Consider the following 16,340-nt stretch of genomic DNA (forward strand, 5'->3'; position numbering starts at 1 on the left):
TTATTTTTAGGATAATATGTCCTCTAGCCTTCAGATATTGAAAGAACATTTTAGTGATCACTACATGCAGATATACTGCCCAGTTATAAGCTGTTAGCTTTGCAGATTGTATTTTCCTTGTTTATTCAGACAGTCAATAGGAGGCCTGGATTTGATGTTCCTTAGAAACGGTACAATTCAGTAAATAAATTCAATTTATTCCCCTTTTCAGAGAGAGAAATCAATTTTTATAGTCACACACAAATTCCATGAAGACATCAGTACACTTAATTTTCAGAAATAGTAAACTGTAAATACAATAAGTGTTTTCATATTTCCTGTATTGATGTTTTAAAATATCATACAAGTAATACTTGTAAAAGGTGAATTTAGTCAGGTATGTCCCTGAAATCCATATAACCAGGAAGTTAATTCACTCATTCAAATAAATGTTTGCATTTTTGGTGTAAGTCATTAACATATAAAAGTCACTATCTCTGCTTGTCCTGTGAAGGATACAATGACAACAGATAGAAAGATAAGTGCTATTCTTATCTTCAGCAAACTCATAATCTACTAGGCTTGTTGAGAAGTCTCCGTAGTAAAATATAATGGAAGATCAGAAGGAAATAATGGCAATAAAAGAGGTATAACCAATAATTCAGAAAAGCCAGTGTGTACCAGTGGATTCAAAGACGATTTCATACTGTAGGTGGCATTTGCATTGGAGTATGGGAGGTTAACCATGCAAAGGTCATAAAAGACATTAAGGCTGAGAGAGAAAATGGTCAAGTTTAGGGAAGATATTTGAGGGAGAGTATTTAAATTCTATGCAGCTGGAATACAAATGATTTAAAAATGCTTAAACTTATCTACAACATCATGGTTTATGAAAAACAGGCAAACATTATCTTTAAGATACTTGAGATGGAGTACAATCCTTTAAAAAAATAATAGCTAACAGTAGAGCATAGATCAGTTTGAAACACTCTCAGATCACTTTAGTGCTCAGGCCTGACTTCCTCAGTCTAATCCATATGCTGATGGATTCTGAGAAAACAAGGTCCAGTGTTAAAACACCAGAGAAACTGGAAGCAGATCATTAGAGTGAAAAAAGTAGTTTTCCCCACAGTCTCTTATTTTATGAATAAATGACGTGGGAAACATGTACCTAAATAAAGACCTCGGTCTCTAAAAATATATCTTACAGCAAAGTATTTCTCTAAGTCCTATCTTCTAAAAGAAGAGACACCTTTTCTTCTGCTAGCAGATCTGTCATGGAAGTCTCCCCCAGTGACTAGTAACTCTAAATGGAGTGATCAAACTTAAACGTTAAAAATAAGAGCATGTCTCTTTAAAAGCTATTTCATACTTTTCCATGTACATTTTGTAACATCCTCATATTAGCTGATAACATTCTTCATCTTTTATTGTAAAATAGAAGTTATCGGGGCGCCTGGGTGGCTCAGTTGGTTGGGGGTCCGACTTCGGCTCAGGTCATGATCTCACTGCTCGTGGGTTCGAGCCCCCCGTCGGGCTCTGTGCTGACAGCTAGCTCAGAGCCTGGAGCCTGTTTCAGATTCTGTGTCTCCCTCTCTCTCTGACCCTCCCCTGTTCACACTGTCTCTCTCTCTCAGAAATAAAGAAAAAACATTAAAAATTAAAAAAAAAAAAAGAAATTATCAAATAGGGATTTCCTTCTATTTCCATCAGGAGATCTATAAACTTATTTGTGCCTAGATCAGTCTTGTTCGAGTTCCCATCTCTTGTGTCACTGCTGGTAGCAGAGTCTAATGCCCCTATTTGTGGCATATATCCCATTGCCTCTCACCCTCTCAAGTACTTTTTTTCATTATTATATCTTTTTTCTCCTGAGCCTTCAATCTATCCTTCTGTAGTCAATTATTCCTTTGAACATTCAACCAATCTCTAATATCTCCCCTTAAAAAAAATTCCCTTGACCCCCACATCTCCCTCCAGAAACTATACTTATTCTCTGCTCCCCTAAATTTCTAACCTCCTTTTAAAAAAGGGTCTCAAAAACATATGGCAAATTTATTTCCTCATTGCCCATCACTCTTCAATCTTCCAATTTATCCTGACTCAATCTCCATATTGTCAAAGGCAATGAACACTTAGATCAGTACCCAGCATAGTTGTTCACTACTGCCTATAAACACTTCCTTTCCCATGTATTCAGAACATGCATCTGTTTTCCCCCCTCCTACCCCACGCCAAACTTCTTTTCTTTTTATTTCTGACTACACCTGCCTAGACTCCTTAAGTAACTCCTTCTGTCAATAAATCTCTGCTCATGGCTCAGAGAGGAGTGGACAGTATGTAGTTCTGCTATCATAATGGCTCTCTTAATAACCAGGGTGCTAAAATGCCTAAAATTTGAACAAGGATACATGATTGTGTCTACTTACCTATCTAGGCAAGACTATATAGTTCATATCACCTAAAAGCCAGATGAATTATTTAGTTGTAGGGCATGTTTTCTCAAATTTGGGGATTATTCACTCATGTTTTCATTCAATAAGTATTATTTAGCACTTGCCACGTGTCAGCATTGTTACAGATCCTGTTGTTTCTAAATTTCTTCTTACCCGAATGACTCATCTTTATTTTTAATAGAACTATGATGGGGGCTGATCTTGAAGGTCCACTGTAATGTTCATTCCAAATAGTAGATTTTTAAATAAAATCAAGTATCCCACAGATCCCGAGGGTAAAAAACAAGATTGACAGAATCTCTCCCATCATAGAAGATGAGAGGGTAAAGGTGGGGTGAGGGGATTGGGTATGTTATATAGAATTAACAGCACTATCAATATTGATTAAAGATTGGATTTCATCAGTCATGTAGACCTTAAACTCTCCAACATAATGTACTGTTTTCACCTAAAAATAGATGCAAAAATCAGATTTACCTAATGTTGCTAAGTCTCAATACCTCAAGAAATTCTTGTAATCAAAACTGAAGGGATGTCCTTCTTCATTTTAAAATCTACCCTTTTAGATGTGAAAATAATAGAATCTGATGGTTGAAGGTAAACACTATCAATGGGATACTTGATTTTATTTAAAAACTACTATTTGGAATGAAAAATATAGTTCAACCTTTAAGATCAGCCACCCATTACATTTCCTGCCAAAGATAGACGTGAGTCATTCTGATAATAAGAAACTTAGAAACAACTTGTGCAAAATACATGCCAGGACTCCAATTACAGAGTGTCTGTTGAAGCAGGTGCAATAAGGGTATATCAAGAGTGTGTGACTCTGCCAGGTTTCTCAGCACTGTGTGTGCCCAGACCCCATGTCCATCTGGGCTTGTGGCATATATATGAATAACATGATTTATTTCAAGTCAGAAGATGCCACTAATTTAATAAACCAAAATATCAGTTAGCATAAAATTAAAGGTTTGCTTAGCATGAACCTACCTGGACCTCTTCACCTTTCCTTGCCTCACTTTTTTCATTGATAAAATATGACAAAAAAGGTCGTTTTAACATATCAGAGTGTCTTGAGAGAATTATAGGATAAGCATTATACTCAAGAATTCTTTAAAAATGTTTTTTAAATATACTTATGAGTTTGTATTAAATTACAGAATACATTAAAATATGACCATTGCAATTATAATATTAATAATATTTCATGCCTTCCAGATTTTATTTAATTAAACATTACTTAAAATGCTTTTCTTTTTAATTATGCTTTATTACTGTTGTCACATATACTTGGAAACTGCTTTAAATTATTTTTTATGAGACTTCTTAAATGTTGAAAATTTAAATCTGTATGAATAGCTAATGTGAGCATGCATCTGTCGTGGAAAGTAAAAGTTTATTCTGTACACCTATTTGATTGAGATTTTGACTACAAGTTGTCCTGATAGTAAAATTCAATAACCCCAGTTTAAATGATGTTAGGTTTCTTTAAAAGATGTTTTTGTGGATTTGACAAATAGCAATTACTAAGCAAGCACACCTACAGTGATAAATACTCTACTTTCAGCCTGTCAAAAACTAACTAAAGACCAAGAGGAAACACATGGTAGGAAACATCTGTTCCCTTTTCAGGCCTGCTGAGAGATGATGAGGATACACCTTTTGACAATAAATCAATAAATAAATCATAAATCAGAACATAAAATTCTAAAAGTCAGGTTTTCCCCTCTTCATGTTACTTTGTTACACTAAAGAGCAACTCTGTAATTTCAAACATGAGATGGATGTTTCACAATGGTTAGAATACATTTTAAAAGGCACTGACTAATTTTCATCTCTGTTATTTAGGTAGGAGAGATGAATGAGAAACCAAAGCTAGAACTTTACTTTAAAGGTGAAAGAAATTGCCAAAGAGTATCTAGGAGGAATACAACTGAAATCCAGTATATGGTGACTTTGTTATCTTTAAGTATTAGGAAACCTTTCATTTATAAGGTAAACTTAAACAATGGAAGATACTTATACTGAAGTTCACTTAGTTTTAGGTATGCAGTATTAAAAAGGAAAATTACATGTAATTGGTCTCTATTCAAATTAAGAAAGGTAATAACTGAACTCGGTCCTTTCTCCCCACACCAAGGGAGGGTGCTGAAGTTTTTCCTTTTCACATCATCAGTTCTCTTTTGTACCATCAATGCCCTTCTGGGTAGCCGGCCTTTCTGTTTGGCAGGAGGTACAGTGTTGGAGGTGAGAAGGTTCTAAGACATTGACATCAGTGTTTCCCACACGTAGGACTGGACATCATTCCTACTTCACTGATTAGCTGACTGTACGTGGCACTTAGAAATACAAGGATTGTTATGTTCTTGCCTGGGATGATGCACTAGCCTCAATGGAATGGTGTTAGGATGATCTCTGGAGGTAGACTCAGTTTATGCAGGAGCTCTTTGGCATCCTCAAGTGGAGACCTGACAGTTCTTGGTGCTGACTTTTAGGATTTTCAGGTCTGGTCCCCTTACCTCAAACCCTTCTACTTGGTCTCATTTTGATTTCTCTCTTTGCCTCAGCCTGGGCAGCCCTTAGATTGTGTGGTTTGATTCTTTTGTTATTGCTTTTATGATTTGTTGTACTTGGCATAATATGCTCTGCTCCCATCAAGACTTGGCCTTTCGAGCTCTGAAATACCCAGCTTTTTCAAATGATAAGTTTACTTTCAAGATTATTGTCTCTGCTATAAGTTTTAAAAGACTAGTTTGGCACCCAAAGCTAGATTTTTAAATATTCTTTTTATGAGCACCATGTAAGAACTACATATATTCTACCCTGGATGTTTAGCTTCAATAGAGGGAGGGATGCATGGTATAAAATAAATAATAATAATAACAATAACAAGAAGAGGGAGTAGGAGGAGGAGAAGGGATAGGCTGTGGAGAAGGAGAAGAAGAAGAGGAAAGAATTAGGAGGATACATTTGTTAATATGTCATAAATATTCTCCATCTAGACATACTGGTACACATTAGAAAACAAAATAGCAAAACCAAACCAAACCAACCAAACAACCAAACAAAACCCTGAGTAGCAATAACGCAATGAATCAGTGTTGCTGTTAGTATTTACCACACTAATTGATTTTTTAATATTTCGTTTTCATTTCACTCTAAGTATATGCTCTAGTAAAGTTCAATGTAAGTTAAACACAAGGTGAAAAAAATAAATTTCAAGGAGACAGTATTCAAAATGAGAATAATCTATACTATTGCTCATGTTTAATAATGAAACAATAGGCTGTAATAGAATTTCTTTTTAATTGTCTAAGTAATTCTTGGTAACCCAACTTTTGTCAGATTTGATCTGTTATAAATGGGGCAGATATCATAATATTAAGACTGTGAATGGACATGTACAGGCCAAAGGATGATTGAAGTGAGGTCTTAGGGCTTCTGATGTGCTAAGTGTTATTTCTTCAGTTGCTGGACTGAAAAAAGTCTGAGGATTTCAGAGAAGTGTCACCTGAACCAGGGTAGCAGAAGAAGTGGAAAGTAAGTGCAGTGGGCTGGGACCAGCAGCTACTTAACAGGCCACATCAACGCCTACTGGCTGACCGTCAGTCTTGGTGATCAGTCTATGACAGTATGGATTTTCTTCTCAGCCTCAGATGTTAGCACTGTTACATGTCTTTCTTTCTTTTTTTTCTAAATCAGATATATCAGGTTCAATTCCAACTCTTGGGCTAGGCAGGAAATTCATCTCAGTCACAGCATGGAGGGTGAGTATGTTCACATTGTCTATTTCTCCCTTGCTTCTCCTACCCATCTTGTCTGACTTCTCTCTCCAGAGCCTGTATGATTGTTGTGTCATGGATAAAGCTAATTTTACCCAGAGTTCCACCACTTGGGGATGCATAGCATTGAAGCGGGCTTTTGATTCCTCTATTCTCTCTCTCATGGATTTTAGTTCACAGAGCAGAGACATTCCCATCCTTTACCTCAAAGCCCAGCCTCTTTTTCTAACCTTCTGGGGGCATGCAGCTTTATTCCTCCAGTAGTGAGCCCATGAAAACTAGGATTGTTATTGACTAGGAGAAAGATTTGGTGTCACCTAGTATTTGGAATTTTGAGGAACTGAATACTGAAAGAGAGGATGGAACGGAGATTATTTGAGTTTGTGGAAAGGAAAAACACAACACGTGAAAAATGATACTGTGTGTCTTTATAATTCCCCTGAGTTTGTAATAACTCATCCTGGTCACTAATTCTTAGCCTCCAAGATCAAAGACTGTATTTTATTTATATATATTTTCTCATAGACTATTCCCTCAGACAAGTGGCATTCAGGAAATATTTGTTGAATTAGAGAATCAATCTTATCCTTTAACTCCTAGCTGGTTTATTTCTTGGCCATTGTAAGCACTTATTTTCATTTGAATCAGCTGCTTATTTTTGAAAGCAATCATTAAAGTGTTGCTTTGGAAGTTTGTTTGATAGAAGGGAGTTAGTTAGTAGTTCTAAAACATTAGCATTAAAATTAAAACCTTTTGTTAAAGACCCTCGTTCACCTAAGCCCTGAACTTAGTTTAAAAGGCTAAGTTTTTTATAGTCAAAAATATTTCTAAAAACATTCTATAAATAAATAGGCACTATAATTACTTCCAGTGTCCTTCTAGTATAATTAGGGAACAGTAAAATGAGAAATAAATTACTTTCATGTGATTATTTTGTTTTTTTGCCCCTTGATTGTCCTGGTTATGTACCAAAATAAAAACCAAGCAAGGGAAACTGAAATTTGAAAGGCAAGTAATTAGTTGAATTCACTCAACCATTATACGTGCTACTGTCAGTAACTCTTAATATGTATTATTCATTATCATTCATTTGATGAAGCAATTGAGTTTGCTTTTTTTTTTTAAATAAACTCTATACCCGATGCAGGATTAGAACTCATGATCCTCAAGATGAAGACTCTACCAACCTGCTCTACCAACTAAACCAGTCGGGTGCCTTCGGGTTCCTCTTCCTCCTCCTGCTCCTCCTTCTTCTCCTTGTTGTTGTTCTTCTTCTCCTTGTTCTTCTTTTTCTTAAGTTTATGTATTTACTTTGAGAAAGAGAGCATGGGAGAGAGAGAATCCCAAGCAGGCTCCACACTGTCAGCTCAGAGCCCAATGTGAAGCTTGAACTCATAAACCAAAAGATCATGGCTTGAGCCAAAAGCAATGGTTGGATGCTGAGCCAGCTGAGCCACTCAAGTGCCCTGAGCTTTTATTCGAGCACTCCTCCCTTTCCATATACGCAGCTTAAGTGGGGTTATGGTATTTAAGAGCCTTAACTAATACAAAAGGAACAGTATAGAGGGTTTTCTAGCTACAGACGTGGATTCTGAGTTTTCTTTAGTGGAGATTAAGGGAAAGAGACTGAGGGAATCCTTGGTGTTTGGGAGGCTTGTAGGAATTCTGTAGGCCATGCACAGTGACAGTAGACTGAGACTAGAAAAGCAAATCTATTATACAGAGAGACTTGAGAAAGAGCCTGGAAAATGTCTGACCAGCACTGTCCTGTAGAAATACAATTCAAACCAACTAAAAATTTTAAACATTTCAGTAGTTACCTTTAAAAAGGAAAAATAAACAATGATAATGATTTTAACTTATATGTCCAATAGAGTATCATTTCTATGTATATTTAATAGAAAATTATTAATAAGAGAACTTACATTTTTTCATACTATGTCTTGGAATCTAGAATTTATCTTTCACTCATATACCCTGTCAATTGAGACCTTAAGTTTTTAACAGAAATACATATTCTATATTTAGATGTCATAAAATTAATAATTCAAAAAGGTAGATTTACATAAGTTCCACTTTTCTAAGAACTGAGTTGAGTTATCAGTATTTTAATTTATTTCATTAAAAGCAAAATTTCAGGGGCGCCGAGGTGGCTCAGTCTTTAAGTGTCTGACTTTGGCTCAGGGCATGATCTCACAGTTGGTAAGCTCGAACCCCGCATTGGACTCTGAGCTGACAGCTCAGAACCTTGAGCCTGCTTGGGATTCTGTGTCTCCCTCTCTCTCTGCCCCTTTCCCACTCACACTGTCTCTTTCTCTCTCAAAAATAAATGAACATTGAAAAAAATTTTAAGTAAAATTTCAGTTTCTAGTCACACTAGCTGTGTTTAAAGGGGCGAATAGGCATCTGCGGCTGCTGGATCCCATACCGATTAGTACAACTCTAGATCGAGAAATTTGCAGTGACAAAGGCAGCCTTAAAAAGAGAAACATTATGAAATGCTTGGCAGATACAGAAAAGAGCAGGGTGTGTAAAATTTGCAAGCTAGATAATCAGATGCTGAGTAATCCAATGTTGACTCTGTTAAAATTCACTTGCTCAACATTCAGCCCTTTCCAGTTACAGCGATAGTCATATCAAGAACAGAGTATGATTTGAAGCAAATTTACAATCTTTTAAAAAACTCTAGTGTAAGAGTGCAGAGAATCTTAGATAACTCTTGGATATCATCTAGTCCAATTCAGTTGATAATGTTGAAATATGTCCAGAAAGTAGTATCCACCTAATGAAAATCTCATCCAGTTAGAGAAAGAGCTAGAATGTAGATCTAACTTATAGTACTTTTCCTGTTATATCAAACAAGACTCTAACATAATATTAATATTAAATAACCTGCAAATGCGATTTTAGTCAATTTACATTATGCATAATCTATTTTTCTAAACTACTAAACTACTCTCTAGTTAGCACTTGATGATACTTTTAAAAATAGAAAACACGAATTTAAATCCATTTAATAAAGGAAAAACACAATTTGGAGTTAAAACTTTAGTGTTAAGCATAACAAACTCAAACATGCCAATTATATATAAGGAAGCTCTTAATTAAAATGCCTTATCTGATAATTGGTGAGTCCAAGGTAATTTCCTGAACTAAGTGAGAAATGCAGTTTGTCTGTTTGACTTTGCAGATGAACTTTAGCCCCAGTGGACTGAATGCATACATGACACACTTGTAATTATACACCAATTATTTCCACACATTGTATGTGTAGAATAAAATGTTGCAGCAATTTTTTTTTTGTCTTTAGAGAATAACACTGCTAAGTCTCCAATCTGTGCCAAACTGAACATGTTCACACACTTCAATTGCTCATCGCTGAATATACCCTATGCCACCTACCTCCATTCCACAAATAAATGGATAAAGGTTAATATGAGTTTAGAATTCTATTGTAAGTAAATTATTCAACAGTCACATATCTTGAGCACTGTAGTTGCACATTCACCTATGGGCAGTGCACTCCTAGAAATAGCCACTAGTTTTAAAGAGTTTACCCTCTGGCTCTTTTACCTTAAAGGTAAAATATGAGAAAAAGCAAAGATTATTTATTCAGAGCTTGCTATAGCAAGAGAGTCAGCACCATCACTTGCATTTTTGCAGAGACTCAAAGGCAGACAGACAGAGGAGTGGGGAAAGTTGTATAGAAAAGAGAAGCCTTGAGGAATGCCTTGATCAGTCTGCTGATAAGGGGAGGCTGAAAGTGGGCTAACTGGAAGCTGAAAATCCTATGTGTGGTTAGTTAGTTACCGGTGTGTATTCGGCTTTCTCTGGTTGATCTTTAAATTGAAAGCTGGAATAAAAATTAGGGAAGTTGTAAGTTATTAATCAAGTGCTGGTCATTTGGGGCCAATTGTTATAGGGATTAATGTTCAACTACTAGATTGCTACTAGTGATGGTGGTCTGACTTTCTACAAGTCTGACGTACAGATAGCAGACTGGCTTTCTGAGCTGGTTAGTGTAGAGAATAGGTTGGTTTCCTGGGCTTATTGGTGCAGATTGTGGGTCAGAATTCTATTTTTATATATGGTTTGAATATTATCTATTTGCATATTCAGCCTCTTAGTATCCATGAAAAATAATAACTCAGTGTGACACTTTTAACATTAATCAAACTTTTTTTTTCTTTAAGTTAACAGCACTGCTTTTCTTCTTACACTATTTAGATTTGCATTTATCTTTCTTTGGTTATACTGTTATGCTGGGGTTATATGAATTCAACCCTTGTTATGTTTTTTTTTTTAAGAAAAAAAGAACAAAATATCTGCTTGAATATAACTTTCTACAGTTACCAATCACAATTAAATATTTCTTTGAGTCTTATATTTAAGAACAATAAAAGAATTAAAACATAGGATAAATTGCTTAAATGGAAGTGCAGTCAAAATGCTTGGTGGAGACACTGACCTTAAGTGATATTTCCAAAACTTAGTTCCTTATTTTCTTTTTGTGACAAATGAGGAAATACTGTGCTAAAATTTTTATTTCTTTTAAAAAGTCTTTATTTAAATAATTTGAAGGTAATGAATGGAGGCTTGAAGTCTGATATGACAGCATCCACAAGGCCATGCTTCCTCTGAAGGATCTAGGAAAGAGCATTTCTTTGTCTTTTCTAGCTTCCTCTGGTTGCCAGAAATCTTTGACATTCTTTTGTTAGTGACACCATAATTCCAGTCTTTGTCTCAGTCTTTAATGACCTTTTCCCCTATGCCTATATATGTCTTTGTATCCAAAATGTTATCTTTTTATAAAGATGCTGGTCTTTGGATTAGGTCCATCATAGTCCAGGATGCTTCTTGATTATGTCTGCAAATATCCTATTTCCCAATAAGGTCACATTCACAGGTACAGGGAGTTAGGACTTCAACATATCTATTGTTGGAGGACACAATTCAAGCCACAACATAGTTCCAGGTGTTAGTGGGGTGGAAAACAAAGGCAAGTGAAAAATCAAATTTCTTTACTGCCTACGCCCCTTGACAAGTCCTTGAAACTGGCAGAGTGACCTTTCTCTGGGAGTTCAGTTGCTTTGATGTTGACCCTTTGCTAAGGGCCAAAGGTCATCTTAGCCCAACAACCCCCTCCCCCTGCCATCCTGTACATTTACTTTAACATATGAAAAATTCCTTTGAAGACTTCCTTTATCTCTCCCTCCTACATATGGCCCACTGATACACGTCTGAATGGTCTCATGAACTGAGGGTTTACTAAACAGTAATAAATGAGCTTCTCCTAACAATAGTTGGCCCCCTCAGTGTCCTGGAAACCTTACTTCAAAAATACCTTGGAGGCTTGTGTCTTCCCTAACTCCTTTCCAACTTAAAAGTGTATGATCATCTACCCCTCATACCCCAGTGCAGCTCTTTCTGCACATGGGTCCTGTCCTGTGCTTTAATAAAACCACCTTTTTGCATGGAAGATGTCTCAAGAATTCTTTCTTGGTCATGAGCTCCAGACCCCACCATATTCCACATCATTAGCATCTGCTAATATTAGATTTATTATATAGAGCTTTATCTTTTCAGCTTGGAGCTTTCATTCTGATTAATGTTCTGGTATTTATAAAATTTTCAGCCTGAAAGAGTCCTAAGAGGCTAGATCGATAGATAAATAGATATCCATATCATTCTTTGTTACCTTTACCAAATGTCAGACACTGTTCTAAACATATTACATATAAATATATATTATTTCCCTTAATTTTCACAAAGACTCTGTCCACTACCATTACACAAGACACAATTGTCTGTTGTGAACCAAGCTAAATCAATTTGTTTGCTCACAATTATTAAATTGTTTGAGGTAGCTATAATTGAATACCATTGAGAATCAGCATTGATACAGGTGCTATGAATTATAATGAATTCAAGTGAATTTTGTCTCATAGTTAACAGCAAGTAGGTACAAAAATAGTCACACCACCTGCTAGGTATGCTTGATGAAATCTCAGCTCTCTATTATTTTAAGCACTTTGACAGCACATATTGTGACAAAAGCAGCAATATTATAGGCAGAATGGCAGATATCAACTTATTTCCCATTTGGACTCAGATGAGAAAATTCTCTAATAAGTGTCTTAACACAATGCCAGCAGAAGGTCTTCCCATTCTGGGACATCATTATGATGGGTACAGATTAGACATGTTACATTCTAATATCTGTTCATGATAAGATATATGTTCCAATCTAAGATTTCTACACAGTCTACACATCTTCAACATTATTCATTACACCGAAGAAACTTTTTAAACTTTTTAAAAATATTTATTTATTTATTTATTTATTTATTTATTTATTTAGAGAAAGTGAGAGAGAGAGAGAGAGAGATTGAGAATCCCAAGCAGGCTACAGGCTGTCAAGTGCAGAGCCTGATGCAGGGCTCAAACTCATGAACCATGAGATCATGACCTGAGTCTAAATCAAGAGTTGGAATCTTAACCAACTGAGCCACCCAAGTGCTCCTAAAAAAACTCACTTCTAATTGCTAATTATTCTTCTGTTGTTGACAAAAAAACAAAACAACACAACACACAGGATATTTCAAGCACTTATAAGACACTTGACCAATGTACACAAAAATCAATTTATGTAGTTCACTCATTAAGATTTGAACTACCAAGCTATAGTGCATATTGCAGAAATCAAAACATGGTGCTTATGGAAAAAATAACTTTCAAATATAGCCTTATTTGTAATAGTCTCAAACAAGAGGAAAAAACCCATACACAAAATGTCTATCAACAGGTCAATCAACAACTTGTGTTAAGATGTATCTATTCAGTGGAATAAAGTCAGTAATAAAAAGGAAACAAACAACTGATGCGTGCAAAATATGGATGAATGTCAAGTTCACGATACTGACAGTGAAAAGAAGTCTGGGGAAAAAAGAGGCCATATTCCATTTTTCATTTACATAAAATTCTGGAAATTGCAAAGTAATCTATAGTAATAAAAGCAGATGAATGATTGCCTATAGTGATAAAAGTTAATTTTAATATGTACGTTGTATGTAAATGAAACTTCAGTTAGTTGTTAAAGAAAATAGGCATCAAGGATTGTCTCTAAGTTTGAGAAGAGAACAGTGCAAAGGGAGGAGAGGAAAGAATATTTGTTCTCTAGGGTTATAAAATCCCACAGATTTAAATAACAGAAGTGCATATTCTCACATTCCTGGAGGCTAGAAGCCCAAGATCAAGGTATCAGCATGCTATTTACTATGAGGCCTGCCTCCATAGCTTGTAGGGGCTGCCTTTTTCTATCTTCACCTCCTTCTCTCTGTGTCTATATTGTCTGTGTTCTAATCTCTCTTTATAAGGACACCAGTCATATTGGATTAGGGCCCACCCTAATGACCTCAGAGTAATTTAATCACATCTTTAAAGGCCCTATTTCCAGAAACACTCATATTCCGAAGTACTGGTATTATGGATGTTGGAGAGAGATGATTCTACTCATAATAGAGGTAATATCCCAAGTTTTCTGCTCCTCCCCTATTCTTCTCTCATAAAGAAAGCTCTGAAAGAATGATCCTCAATCATCAAAGTATACACCAAACAATAAATATTTCGGAACTTTTAATAATGTCAGCCATGTTTACTTTGGAATGCAATGATTCACTTATCATCAACAATCATATGTCAAATTGAAATGCCTGAATCCATACATATATCTTATAAATCACATTCCATTGCACATATCACAGTCTTTGGACTGGACTGATTTGTAAATGTTTGCCTTCACATTTCCCAGCAGAACAAGTTATCAACCTGATCAAATAGAATATCCCTACAGGGAATTTCTTCTTCTCATATGCCTCCCCACTCAAATATTTAAGCTACTAGATGCATATTTGCCACTGCCTTGTACTTAGCCTTATTCTACTTCCTGTGCAGCCAAGACATTATCTCATCTGGTATTTCCCTTAGTTTTATGGCCTTCTCCTTTGCAGTATGCAGCATGAAACTCATTTTGAACTCCCTTTCAGAGTTTCCTTTGCCTGATTCCCACTCTTCTTGAGGGAGAAAATATTCTTGGCTCCTACTTGTAGAAGAGGGTAATCCGTGGAAAAATCTCTTATTAGGCCGCTGCCATTTTTGCCAGTGGGAAAATTTAATAATTGCTGGGGTACAATGACACAAAGCATTTGATGCTCATTCTCTCCCTGAAACTGTGCGCTAAGATAAAGTCTGTGACTCATTTCGTGTTCAGAACAGGTCAGCCTGTCATTGGCCGGACGGACTTATGTCAAGCTGTATGGAAGTCAGAACTGTCAGAGCCTTTAATAGGACAATCTCAGCATGTGTCCAAGGACTGAGTCTTTTCTAAAATATCTCATAGCCTTAGAAAAAGAACATGAATAAAAGATAATGGATTAGTGGAGGTAAAATAACGCCCATTAATTATTTTTCACAGGGATCAAGATTGCAAAACTAAGCTGTTATTCACTTTTTTTTTTGCTATTCACCGCCTGAACAAGTTTTATGCCTCAGTTTCCTCACATGAGGTATTAACATTCCTGGAGTATATCATACATAATAATGATGGTAATAACTTTGAACATATGAAAGTTTATTATAAATTCTCTGTGCATTCCACACACTAGTGAAAATAATAATTATATTCTCTATTAGTACCATACAGAATCTCTAAAAGAATTTCAGTTCTTGTGGGCAGAAATTACCAGATGCCATTTTAGTCTAAAGTAAGATTGGTAAATTAAGCCAAGAGACATGGGCTGAAATGTGTTTTGCTTGTTTGTTTTAACTTTCTCTGTGAAATTTGGTAATGCTACCTTCCTTTTTATAGTTTCCCATATTTTCGTAAAATAATTTTGAGCAGATAAAAGTTTCATAGTTGATACTGTATGTAACAATATATAAAATAATTCACTGGATAGAATTTTTTTATATATAAAGGAATTTTTGGCCCCAATCACCCCTTTTTTTCCTCCTGCAGATTTCTCAGGTGGTACAAAACTTAACAGAAACACCTTCAGGAAATTCAGTTAATTCACTCCTGGAAGCCCAAGCCATCCAAACATCCCCTTGTTCCCAGATTTTGTTTCTCTCTTTATGATTTTTTGAGCCTCTATTTTCATGTTCACAAAAAAGATGCTATCATCAAAACAGTCCAAATACCAAAGTGTCTAAAATTGCGAATTGATAACACATTGCAATACCACGTTATTATGATTGAATTGAAGTATGCACACATTTTCTCTGATTTACCATGACTTTCAAAAGTCCTGGTTCTGAAAACAGCCACACATCTATAGAAATGGTAATACAAAGTTTAACTAATGTACCAACTCTGTCATATTTATAAAAGATTAATATAATTGTGAAAGACCATAGTCATATTGCTTCCCCAAGGATGTGAAATTTTTAAACATCACCAGTCAAAAATGTGCTAGGGGTTTTTTTCTTACAAAGTTCTTTCCTTGTAAATCTAGTTTCAAATTCTAAATAAACTTAGGGGATAGAGAAGATCAGAAAATAAGTTTTCAAGAAGACTCCAAGAATTTTGTTAGAACCACCTGGTAATTTCAGTATTATTTGTATGGGCCCCCTCTCACCCTCCTGTACTATTTCGTATCCTTTCCTTTTTTTTGTAAACTGAAAATACTTCTTGCTTCATTCTGTGCTGATGATATCGATTTCTTTTCCACTTAGGAGATGTAAGGAATCAGAAGAGCACTATTTTATGCCCCAGCATCTACTAGCCTGCATTCACCTACTTGTATACAGCCCTCAGTTCCCTGTAACCAATGGAAAAAGAAGAGACTGTCTTATTCACGGCCAGCCTTTCTCATCCACTGAAGGACATTACTTCAGCAATTTCTCCCTCTCGCCACTATCAATTCTCTCATCTCCACTGGACCATTCCTATCAAAGCACGAACATGCTGACATATACCCACCTAAAATAACAAGTAATTTACTTTAATAACAATCCAATTCTCTCTACCTTCCTTTGGGAGCTCCTCTCCCATTTCTCTCATCCCTTTTACAGTGAAACTCTTCCGCAGTGTTGCCTTTCTTTGCTCTCTCCTCTTCTATTC

This window comes from Hyaena hyaena, unplaced genomic scaffold, assembly GCF_003009895.1.
Source record: "Hyaena hyaena isolate Hyena2069 unplaced genomic scaffold, ASM300989v1 scaffold_340, whole genome shotgun sequence".
Lineage (NCBI taxonomy): Eukaryota > Metazoa > Chordata > Mammalia > Carnivora > Hyaenidae > Hyaena > Hyaena hyaena.